General features: G+C 35.1%; 1 long non-coding RNA gene across 1 annotated transcript; it reads left to right on the plus strand.

The window, feature by feature from the left end:
- Positions 1-1,602: 1,602 nt before the first annotated feature.
- On the plus strand, positions 1,603-9,754 carry LOC109364695. The gene is made up of 3 exons (XR_002110560.2): positions 1,603-1,717; positions 4,475-4,557; positions 5,711-9,754. It is a non-coding gene; the product is annotated as an uncharacterized LOC109364695 (long non-coding RNA).
- The last annotated feature ends 54 nt before the right edge of the window (positions 9,755-9,808 follow it).

Here is a 9,808-nt window from a genome sequence, read left to right on the forward strand (position 1 = left end):
GTGGGCTTGTTCAGCCTGGAGAAAAGAAGGCTGCGGGGTGACGTCACTGCAGCCTTTCAGTACCTAAAGGGAGCCTACAAAGAGGAGGGGAATCAACTCTTTGAAAGGGTTGATAACTGCAGGACAAAGGGAAATGGTTTTAAGTTGAGGGAAGGAAAATTTAGGTTGGATGTCAGGGGGAAGTTGTTTACAGAGAGAGTGGTGAGGTGCTGGAACAGGCTGCCAGAGAGGTTGTGGATGCCCTGTCCCTGGAAGTGTTCAAGGCCAGATTGGATGGGGCCCTGGGCAGCCTGGTCTAGTATTAAATGTCGAAGTTGTTGGCTCTGCCTGTGGCGGGGGTTGGAGATTCATGATCCTTGAGGTCCCTTCCATCCCTGGCCATTCTGTGATTTTGTGATTCTGTGATATTCTCCATGCATAGGTATCCCAGTCAGTACAATTGTGTGCCTCAGTGTGCACTTGGCAATCTGGAAAGATCAACAGTGTAAGAAAGGATAAGTGAAGCTGATGCTGTTTTAAGACAAATAACTACCATGTTTCTAACTATGATGGATATGTTATTGTTATAAAGTCAGGAAAACACAAGAAAAAAGAGGTGGCCTGAGCTTGGTTAAAACAACCAGATACACAGTTACAGCATCAATTATTTAATTATCAGGTATTTTGTCATCCTACTGTACTTAATCAGCGGTATGAACTCATCATCTGAAAAATTTGGTACAAAAGAAATTGGTAAAATATATTTACATCTAAGTAACGAAATGTCTCCTTGTGTAGAATGACAATCACCTTTATAAAGTTTGTAAAAACTTTTTTTTTTTTAATAGAATCTATTAAAAGTAATTAACCTGTTACATTATCCTGAGTTGTCTTGTTTTGACATCAAGGATACATTTTCCTAATGACTAAGAAATACTAACAAACTATGATTATGGAAAGTCTGTCTGCTTCTCCTATAGATTTAAATAATAGCACATGAAATTTTTCTTTGAAAAATCCAGACACAATCATATGTTTAGTATCTAATATATGAAGTGTACCATCTATAGGTTAAATATATAATTCTACCTCTTCAATTACTTACAAATTACAAATGACTGAAAGGCCTTTTGCAGAACAATATTTACATAAGATACAACAAATATATATCCAAAAAACAGCATAAATACCCTAAACTGGTTTATCTTATTTTTTATAGGTAAGTTTGTGTGTGTGTTTTCTTTTCATTTGTAGTTTTTTGTTTTTTTTGTTTTGTTTTGTTTTTCAGTGTTGCCAGGAGAAGAATTGATGCTGAACTGATGTTTTTTTCTCAGTATAGCTACTACTTTAGAAGCACAGAGCTAGCTGTTAAATCAATTAAAGGCCTTCTGTGCTCTACTCCTTTTTTCTTTTTCCACCAATAAGTCTAGCTGAAAGAGGGAATCATGAAAATGTCGAAAAGATTACAAAATTTGTCATTAATGTTTCCTGATGTTCGTTAACAGAAAAGAGAAGGCAGTTTGATTCTGAGAAGTTGGATTATGTTTTATTCTAATTATGTATGTTCTCATATACGGTTTTCCTTGTTTCACTTAAGCATTGTTTATTGTCGGCTTTTTTTCCAGACTTTATCATGCAGAGAAGATTTCAAACACCAATCTGGTATTCATTATTAGTGACAGCCAACTGCTGTGCCGCTCCTGTGATCCAAAGCCACTGATGCAAGCAGAGAAGCCGGGTATCCTTTAAAATCAAGTTATTTACTGATGTGGATTGATTTTTCTGTCTATGACATACCGCAATATAATTGGAAAATAATGCTCTGTGTATATATTAGTAGAGTGGTTGCCATTGGAGTACTTGAAGCAGCAGATATTTGTGGGCAACAACACAAATTATCCTGAAGCAGCAGTCCTTGAGGTAGAGGGCAAAGCTGTTGTTTGAGAGGACCTAAGCGGAAATAGGCTCAGAGGAGCATATTGAAAAAGATGCAAAGTCTTGGATCCAAGACAAAATAATGGTATGCAAGTAGACAATCTAAGGGCTGAGTGATGAGAAACAGCTCTGCAGAAAATGCCTTGAAGGTCAAGATGGAGAAAAAATTGAACATCAGTTGGCAGTATGCCTAGCAATAAAAGTCACGTGATGATCCTTCCCATCTCATAAACATTTATGAGACTGCACCTGGAGTGCTTTGTACAGAGTTGGATTCCTCAGTACCTTACTGACGTAGTGCAGCAAGCCCAGTGAAGGACCACCAAAGTGACTGGCAGCTGCAGTGCAGGATGTGGGAAGGAAGCCTGAGACAGTCGGGCTTGTTCAGCTTTAAGAAAAGGCAAAGAAATATCTGTGTAGAGAAGTAAGAAGGTTAACACCAAGATAAGATGTCTTGGTCGTTAAAAGCTGAATGCTGCACTGATGCCTGCAACACTCAGACAAAGTGACTGAAGCACTTAATCGTATATTTAGTGCAGATAAGAACTACTTACTTCTTGTGGAATCTGCTTTAATCATCAAAGACTATAGTTTTCCAGCTGCTGTTGTGGAAATTCTTCAGATCTGGCTAGCGATTCAGGATGTACTTGCCAAGCACAGTCCTTGCACTGAAACAAAAATCTGGTGAAAAATTGTTCTAAGATGAAACTTTGCCCCACTCTGTTCACTCCACTAGGTACAGGTAGATAATGGTGATGGAAATACAGGAAATACAGGTCAGGAGAAATTTGGCAGAGAGTAATTATAGTATATTATTATGACAGAATATGAAACAAATATATATCTTTTTCCATGTCAGGAAGTTGGTTGAGACAGCCTACTTCCATATCTGAAATAAAAACAAATGATGGTAGAGATGACTGTATTTCTTTAGCACAAATAGTGTGTTCATTTCGGCATTCATAAAATGGGAATTCCACCTATGCTTGGTCTGAAAGAGGAAGTTACACTGGAGTGGAAGCAATACTCATGTTGTCACAAAACTATGTAAATAGAGCCTAATATTCTAATTGGCTTCAGTCCATGACAGTTTGATTAACTATTGCCACTGTCTGAATTTATGGACAAGACGTGCTATAGAAAACAGAATACGTTTGATGGGAAATAGGCACATTATGTGCATTTTCCTGTGGGGATCCAACCTTTCAGAGGGCAGTAAATGACCTCAAATTGCAGTCAGAGCAGCTGGGTGGGCTTGTGTTGACTAAATGAACTGTTTTATTCTTTGTTTCAACTTGCAGTACTAGACAATCCTCTCTTTTCTATAACTAAGGTACATTGTGAAATGCAGATGTAGCATAACATCACACAAATAGGCAGAATGACCTTTAGGTGTTATTCAGATGGATATTGTTAGGCTCTGATTCCTTCTGGCTGGTACAGCTTTGCTTGTACACGTGGTCTTTTAGAGTTCTTCTATGTTTCGACTTCCTTTTCACCTGGGCCCCCACAGAGGAGAGGGAAAGGGAGTCTGATAACATCTGAATGAAGACAGAAATAGATTGCAGAGCTGTAGAAATAAATTCCCTGTCTTCTTGCCTTCTCTTCCTTTGATCATCTCCTTACTGCAGTGAATCTGCTGTAGTACTCCACAGCAGTGCATTAATAGGATTGCTTCAAATTTACATTAGATATACTAAAATAGGTAAAAAATTTTGGTGCTCGGTATTTTAAAAAAAAACAAACTCTAGCTTATTGTGTGTACTACTAACAAAGGAAATGATTCAAAAAAACAAACATATTTAAACCCCACAAAAACAAAAATGGTAATATCAGCAGGCTCAACAGAAGACTGTTTCCATAGTGCCTTTCTAGTGCACTTCAATAATTTCTGTATCTTTTTAGTCTGTGATTAAAGCGAAGTATAGTATTCATGCTTACATATCAGCAAATATGAGTTTCAGAGACATAAACCAATGCACTACCTCACATTTAGTATTGAATGCTACAGTGAGATGATCTTTTCTAGGACATCTGGAATAATATAGGTACAGTAAAATAAGTAGTTCTTATAGGCCTTGGCATTACTACCACAAATTCACTGCAATCTTCAATTGGTATATAACATTACCTTTCCAGATGGACCTCCTCACTTTTACTGTGCTTATTCATTTCAACCCAAATAACTCAATAGTAACATACACAATTACAAGAGAAGGTTTTCCACTTTGTCAAATAATTTCTGTAATATTTATGCAGTAGTAATAGAAGCATCCTTTATTTTTTGCATATTCTTTTGAAATTACTAATTGTTAAAAGTCAAGAAGTCTTTTTTTTTTTTAAAGCAGTATCTATTGAAAAAGATAATGGATGTCTATTTTATTGGGATATTGATTTGATTTTATTTGGTTTTCTTTCACTTAACTAGGGAACTGTGAGTGCTGATTTTAATTGCAGTGCTATCTGAATAAAGCTTGTCTCACAAAAGTAAAAACAGAATGTTAATCCTGGTTATGTACAAAGCCTAAAATACAAATGTGCTCCTTAACCAGATACACAGATGAAGGGCCAAATCCTTGTGAAATGGTCAAACAGCCCAGATACAGAAAAGGTCCTGATGTCTGTTTTGATGAAGCCAAACAGGTAAAATTGAACTTGCAACACTTTAGTGTATCACTAAAAACGGTTGTAGAGTTGTTCTAGAAGAGCAGGGAAAACTGTATTTAAATGTTCCTTGATGCCTTATAATCTATCTACCAGTAAACATACTGTCCACTCTAGACCATAGTCACTCTATTTCAAGTATCCCATGAATTACATAAAATTAACAGCTGCTTTCTTATCTACCTTTCCTATAACTATAGTACTTTCACACATGATTTCCACAAAAGTAACCTCAGCAAGGATAAAACTTATGGGCTGAGTACAATGCTATGAAATTCAGTTTGTCTGTGGGTTTGGCAAACAGATGATATTCCTGTTATGAATCAGTATTTTTATAATAGTATTTACAAATGTCATTTGAAGTGTTGTTACATGGTGAAAACCATCTGTTTTGGGATGATGTTCCCTCTAGAAATTCTGCAACTGTGTATTGACCTTAGGTCAAATTTTTAACAAGTACAAAACTGCATTTCTTTTCTTTATGAAAAAGAACAAATTTAGTTCCGAATATTCAGAATAAATTGCAAAACAAAGAGTACTTAACAGAAGAATAGTTGACATCATATAAAAATTAATTTTAAAAAGCATTTGTAATACTTCATCCCATTTTTGCAAAGGAAAGATTGCTTGACGCTTCTGATGAAGTTAATTGATTATAACTACTGTGTACCAGGTTTTGATCCAATGATCCAAGTAGGCACAATGGTTGAGTTGCTCTATATATAAAAAAAGTAAAATCCAGACAGTATTCTATACTTTCAATGCATTTTTCTAGTAGCAAGATTTAATTTGAATAAAGAAGTCTTGTTAGAGACCAACAAAGCTGAAAACCTGTACAAAAATATTTGTCCATTGTAAATATTCCATGTCCTTCCAACTATCATGTGTGAAAGTAAAACTCTTGCTCACTAGCTTGATGTGCTAATCAGTGTGTAAGTCATGTGTTTTGTAACAGTGGATTGTTTTGATTAAGTTCATTTGCAAAATTCGCTGTGAATCTCTTGCTCTTGGGTGGATGCTTTCACATTAACTCTGCTAACTGCCAGCAAACTGCATGATATCTCATCTTGTATGTCTTTTTTCTGTGTTTTCTTTCTTTTCCTCTACTTGCTACTTTGCCCGTTATTAATAGGATCAGCCTATATGCACAACGAGTCGTGCCTCTGCCATGACGTCTGCTCCTATCTTCATTTTTCTGCAAGTTTTCATGTGGTGTGGATGGTCAGTTACTTTCTCTAATTTTTTGTTTTGTTCTTGGCTTAAAAAAATTAGCAGGCTTTTTCTAGTAGAAAGCATACGAAGGAAAACATAATGAAGCAGGTCCCAAAAGCTGCAGTCTGGAGCAAATTACTATTGTAATATTTAGGGAAATTAAATATGAAAAAAATTCCGCTTGGAGCCTTATAAATCAGAGTTAGGGAACACAGAGACCTCTCCCATAGCAAATACAAAGACACAGAAACCTTCTGGGCTTATGCAGTTGTCTCTTTGAGACTTCACATGTATCAACTGAGTCAGTGTCGTTCTCTTCAAAATACTTTTCCCCTGTCCCTGTTAAAGTAAAATAAAAGAAAGTTTTCTGCACAGAAGCAAACAAAGGTACAAGGTAATCAGAGGAGACCATGCTACTTGTGAAAATAAAGCTGTACTTGAGGATACCAAAGGCAAGTGTTCTGCTTATGGAAGTTTTCACTTCATTCAAGTTAACAAAAATGTTAATGATAGAAGGTAACAGTGTGCATTCATTTGATTAGATGCTGGATTCAGTAAATTCATATTTTTAACTTATTGTGACCTAAACATATTTGTTACCTAATTAGTGTAAACGATGTTTTTCTTCTAATGAAATACATGAATACTGCATGTTGACCTAGTGCAGACTTCCCAGTTCAGAATCAAAGCTCTGGAATTTTTGACTGTGTTGTGTTTGATGACATGAGAATTTACACTACTGCGCGGTGACACGTATGCAAAAAGAACTGCTGATCTGATGAGAACAAGATTAATGTTGAACTTGTATGCTTCCAGGGTGTCTGATCAATAATATTACTTAGAAAACCACTAGAGGGAGATACTAACATATGTATCAAAGCCAACTGACAAGTAGAAGTGGAATCTTAGAGTCAGTTTTCAGAGTTAATGTGGTAGAATATAAAAAATTGTAACAAAATAAAACACTTGTTCTTGTAATTATGTAAATTTTTTTTATACTTGGGGAAAGATTCAGTTAATATCACTTGAACATCAGTGAAAAAAACTTTTAAGTTCTCTTTAGCAGCTGTAATGGAGTAATTTTGAAGTTTCATTTTGTATATTTAAATGATTTAATTTCTAGCCAGCTTGCACAGAGATAGCTGAAGGTTGTAAGGAAGGGTAAAGTCCCTTCCCCCAAGGCAGTGATATTTCACATTCACATCTAGATTAACATCTCATAATCTTACTTGTGCAATTTGCTCTGTAAGTAACCTTATTTTAATTAAAAAGCTACAGTCTAATGTATATTAGACAGAGGCTCACCTTGAGCTGAGGTCTTTATGCCTGTAATGATCTTTCTGCTCAAAAAGGCAGACCAAAAACTTGTAGTTGGAAACTCATGAAGAAACATCATTTTAGCTGATACATTACTTCATAAAAGTAATTTTGTTCATCCATTCTGTTTTTAAAGATCTTGTGATTAAGGTAACAGTTTCTTGCAGAGCATTAATTAAAGTCAGTGAAGTCACCACATATAAAATAGCTGATCAGATTCAGCTATTTATTTATTTATTTATTTATTTATTTATTTATTTATTTACCAAAAAAAAGCATAACAAAATAGTCTTTATCATTTTTTTAATAGCTTGCTCTTACTGGTTTTGTTTGCAATGCCTTAGAATAAAGAGAGTAGAAAAGAGATTGTTAGGCCCTTCTGAGAATGTCTTAATTCCATTAGCTCCCAGGTGTCAGTGGGCACGTTGAGGCTGATTAGCACCCCAGAAAACTGTATGTCTTGATGAGATTTGCTGTATCCCTGATCTGTATACAGGCAACTATATAGATTGGGCAGTATCATGTGGTAGTCCAGACAAAGGAAGGTAGCAAAGTTTATGAAAGACCATGCACTGAAACTTGAAACAACTCTTGAGTACAAGCTGAGGTGTTTTCCATGCAAGAGAAGGGCTTATAATAAATGCTAGCTTACAAAAGATATAACATTCAGTAATCATTTGGAATCAAAGATCAGATTAGAAGATCTTTGGCTGATATCTTAGTTTTTCCTATTTATAGTCAATATAACGTAATGAGTTCTGATTAACTTTTCAAAACAGAGTTTTAGTACTTGGAATAGGTATTGTGTACCTCTAAAGAATTAACAAGAATGCATATAGTCTTAGGAGTGTATATATATGTTTTTCCATTTGTGTATTTAAAATTTTGGATTGGCACTGCCTTTCAGGAAATGTTGATATATATAGCAATGAATATGTGGTTTTGATACTCAGCAATGAATGTAAGGTTTTATAAAAGCAGTCATTTCCATTTTGCATGTGCTGAATAGTTTTCATGGTGTGTGATGTAAAATAACCCTCTCGGGAGTTATGATAGTAAGGCATGACATGAAAGAGATGACATTTGTATTTGACACTTCACCTCAAGCATAGAGGATTAGGAGAAGGAAATGTGATTTATGAATGCAAGAAATTCCTGATGCACTTTTGGTGAAGAGAAACTGGCTGAAGAGAATTCTTTCCAATGAAAGAAATATTCTGATCTGTGGCTTATTTAGGGTTCTTAGGTGTACGTAATAGTGACTAATGTAATAGGTCAGAAATTTTTGTTTTGTTTTGTTTTTTGTTTTTTTTTTTCCCCCTTATAATTTTCACCAAGTTAAAGTATACGGTGTGCAGTCCAGGAGGGAAAAAAACTTCTTTTAGATAGACTGTATTTTCCCTGCCATTATTGATTTTTATCTTGGACACACAAAGAATAACAGATGCCAGAGAAAATATTTAAAAATTATCTTCATCATAACTGCTTATATTACCATACTGTAAATTGGTCTACAAAGTTCGGAACTCCAAGATGCAATGCAGATGTAAAAGATGATGGAGCCAAACTAAATAAACTAGAAAGTTCATTGCATCTTCAAATCTTAGTGTCCTGCTCCAAATTTGGTGAACTTCTAGAGGGAGTTCCCTTGTTTGTTGACCAGAAAGCTGAGGAGTTTTGGACTTGAAGAGTGCACTCAAATAGAAAAAGCTTAAGCCACTATTATAGATCTAAATTAGAAAGCTAACAGATGGCAGAGACTGGTCTGGAAATTACTACTATTGATTGAATATAATATTGATATAATGTAAGCTCTTTACAGAATGATTTTTTTTTTTTCCCTGAAGAATGTTAATGCTGATTTTTGTTTCATTCCATTTTTACATCCAAGTTTTTTTCAGCTCTGTCAGTGAATGTTACCATTCCTGACAATTTACTAAATTTAATTTGTCTACTTGATCTGAGTTCCAGTATATTTATTCCAAACTGATCTGATTCCTCTAATGCCTTTGGTTTAGAGAATGCATTGTATGTGGTGGGAATCATGTGGAAGTGTTCAACCCTTAAAAGATGACAAAAGAACTCATTAAAATCCTTTGTTATATCTCCTGTAATCCCCAACTTTCCTGTTTACACCTCAGTTATCAAGCAGTTTTGCTAACCCAGGTTTACATTGTGCTTTTAATTTATCCAAAACTTTGTACCTTTGTATTTAGCACCACATGTAACAGGAAGATCAGAAAAAAATCTTTATGAGTTCTCCCAGTTTCCTGTTTCTATCTAATTTGTGCTTTCTTGTTTTTGCCCATTTGAGTAAATTTCATCCCTTAAGGGTTGATCTTTTCTCTATGACAGCCTGTTTAATCTCTCTACTGATTTATACAAGATTTTTTTGATTTTTTGTTGTTTCTTTTTTTGTCATTTTTGGGTTTGTTTTGCTTTTGTTCTTTTTCTTGATGTTTTAGTTGTTTGTTTTAGTTGTAACATTTAGTTGTAACATGTTAACCTAGATATCCAATGCAGAATTTCTAAATAGCCTTTTGTATCCATGTTAAAAGTCTTGCTTTCTGGGCTGCTGCTTCTATGCTATTTCCTTCCTTCCTTCCTTCCTTCCTTTCTTCCTTCCTTCCTTCCTTCCTTCCTTCCTTCCTTCCTTGCCTGCTTTCTTGTTTTTCTGAAAGTGGGTTTGTTGGTTTTTTTT

Source organism: Meleagris gallopavo, chromosome 1, assembly GCF_000146605.3.
Source record: "Meleagris gallopavo isolate NT-WF06-2002-E0010 breed Aviagen turkey brand Nicholas breeding stock chromosome 1, Turkey_5.1, whole genome shotgun sequence".
NCBI classification, from domain to species: Eukaryota; Metazoa; Chordata; class Aves; order Galliformes; family Phasianidae; genus Meleagris; species Meleagris gallopavo.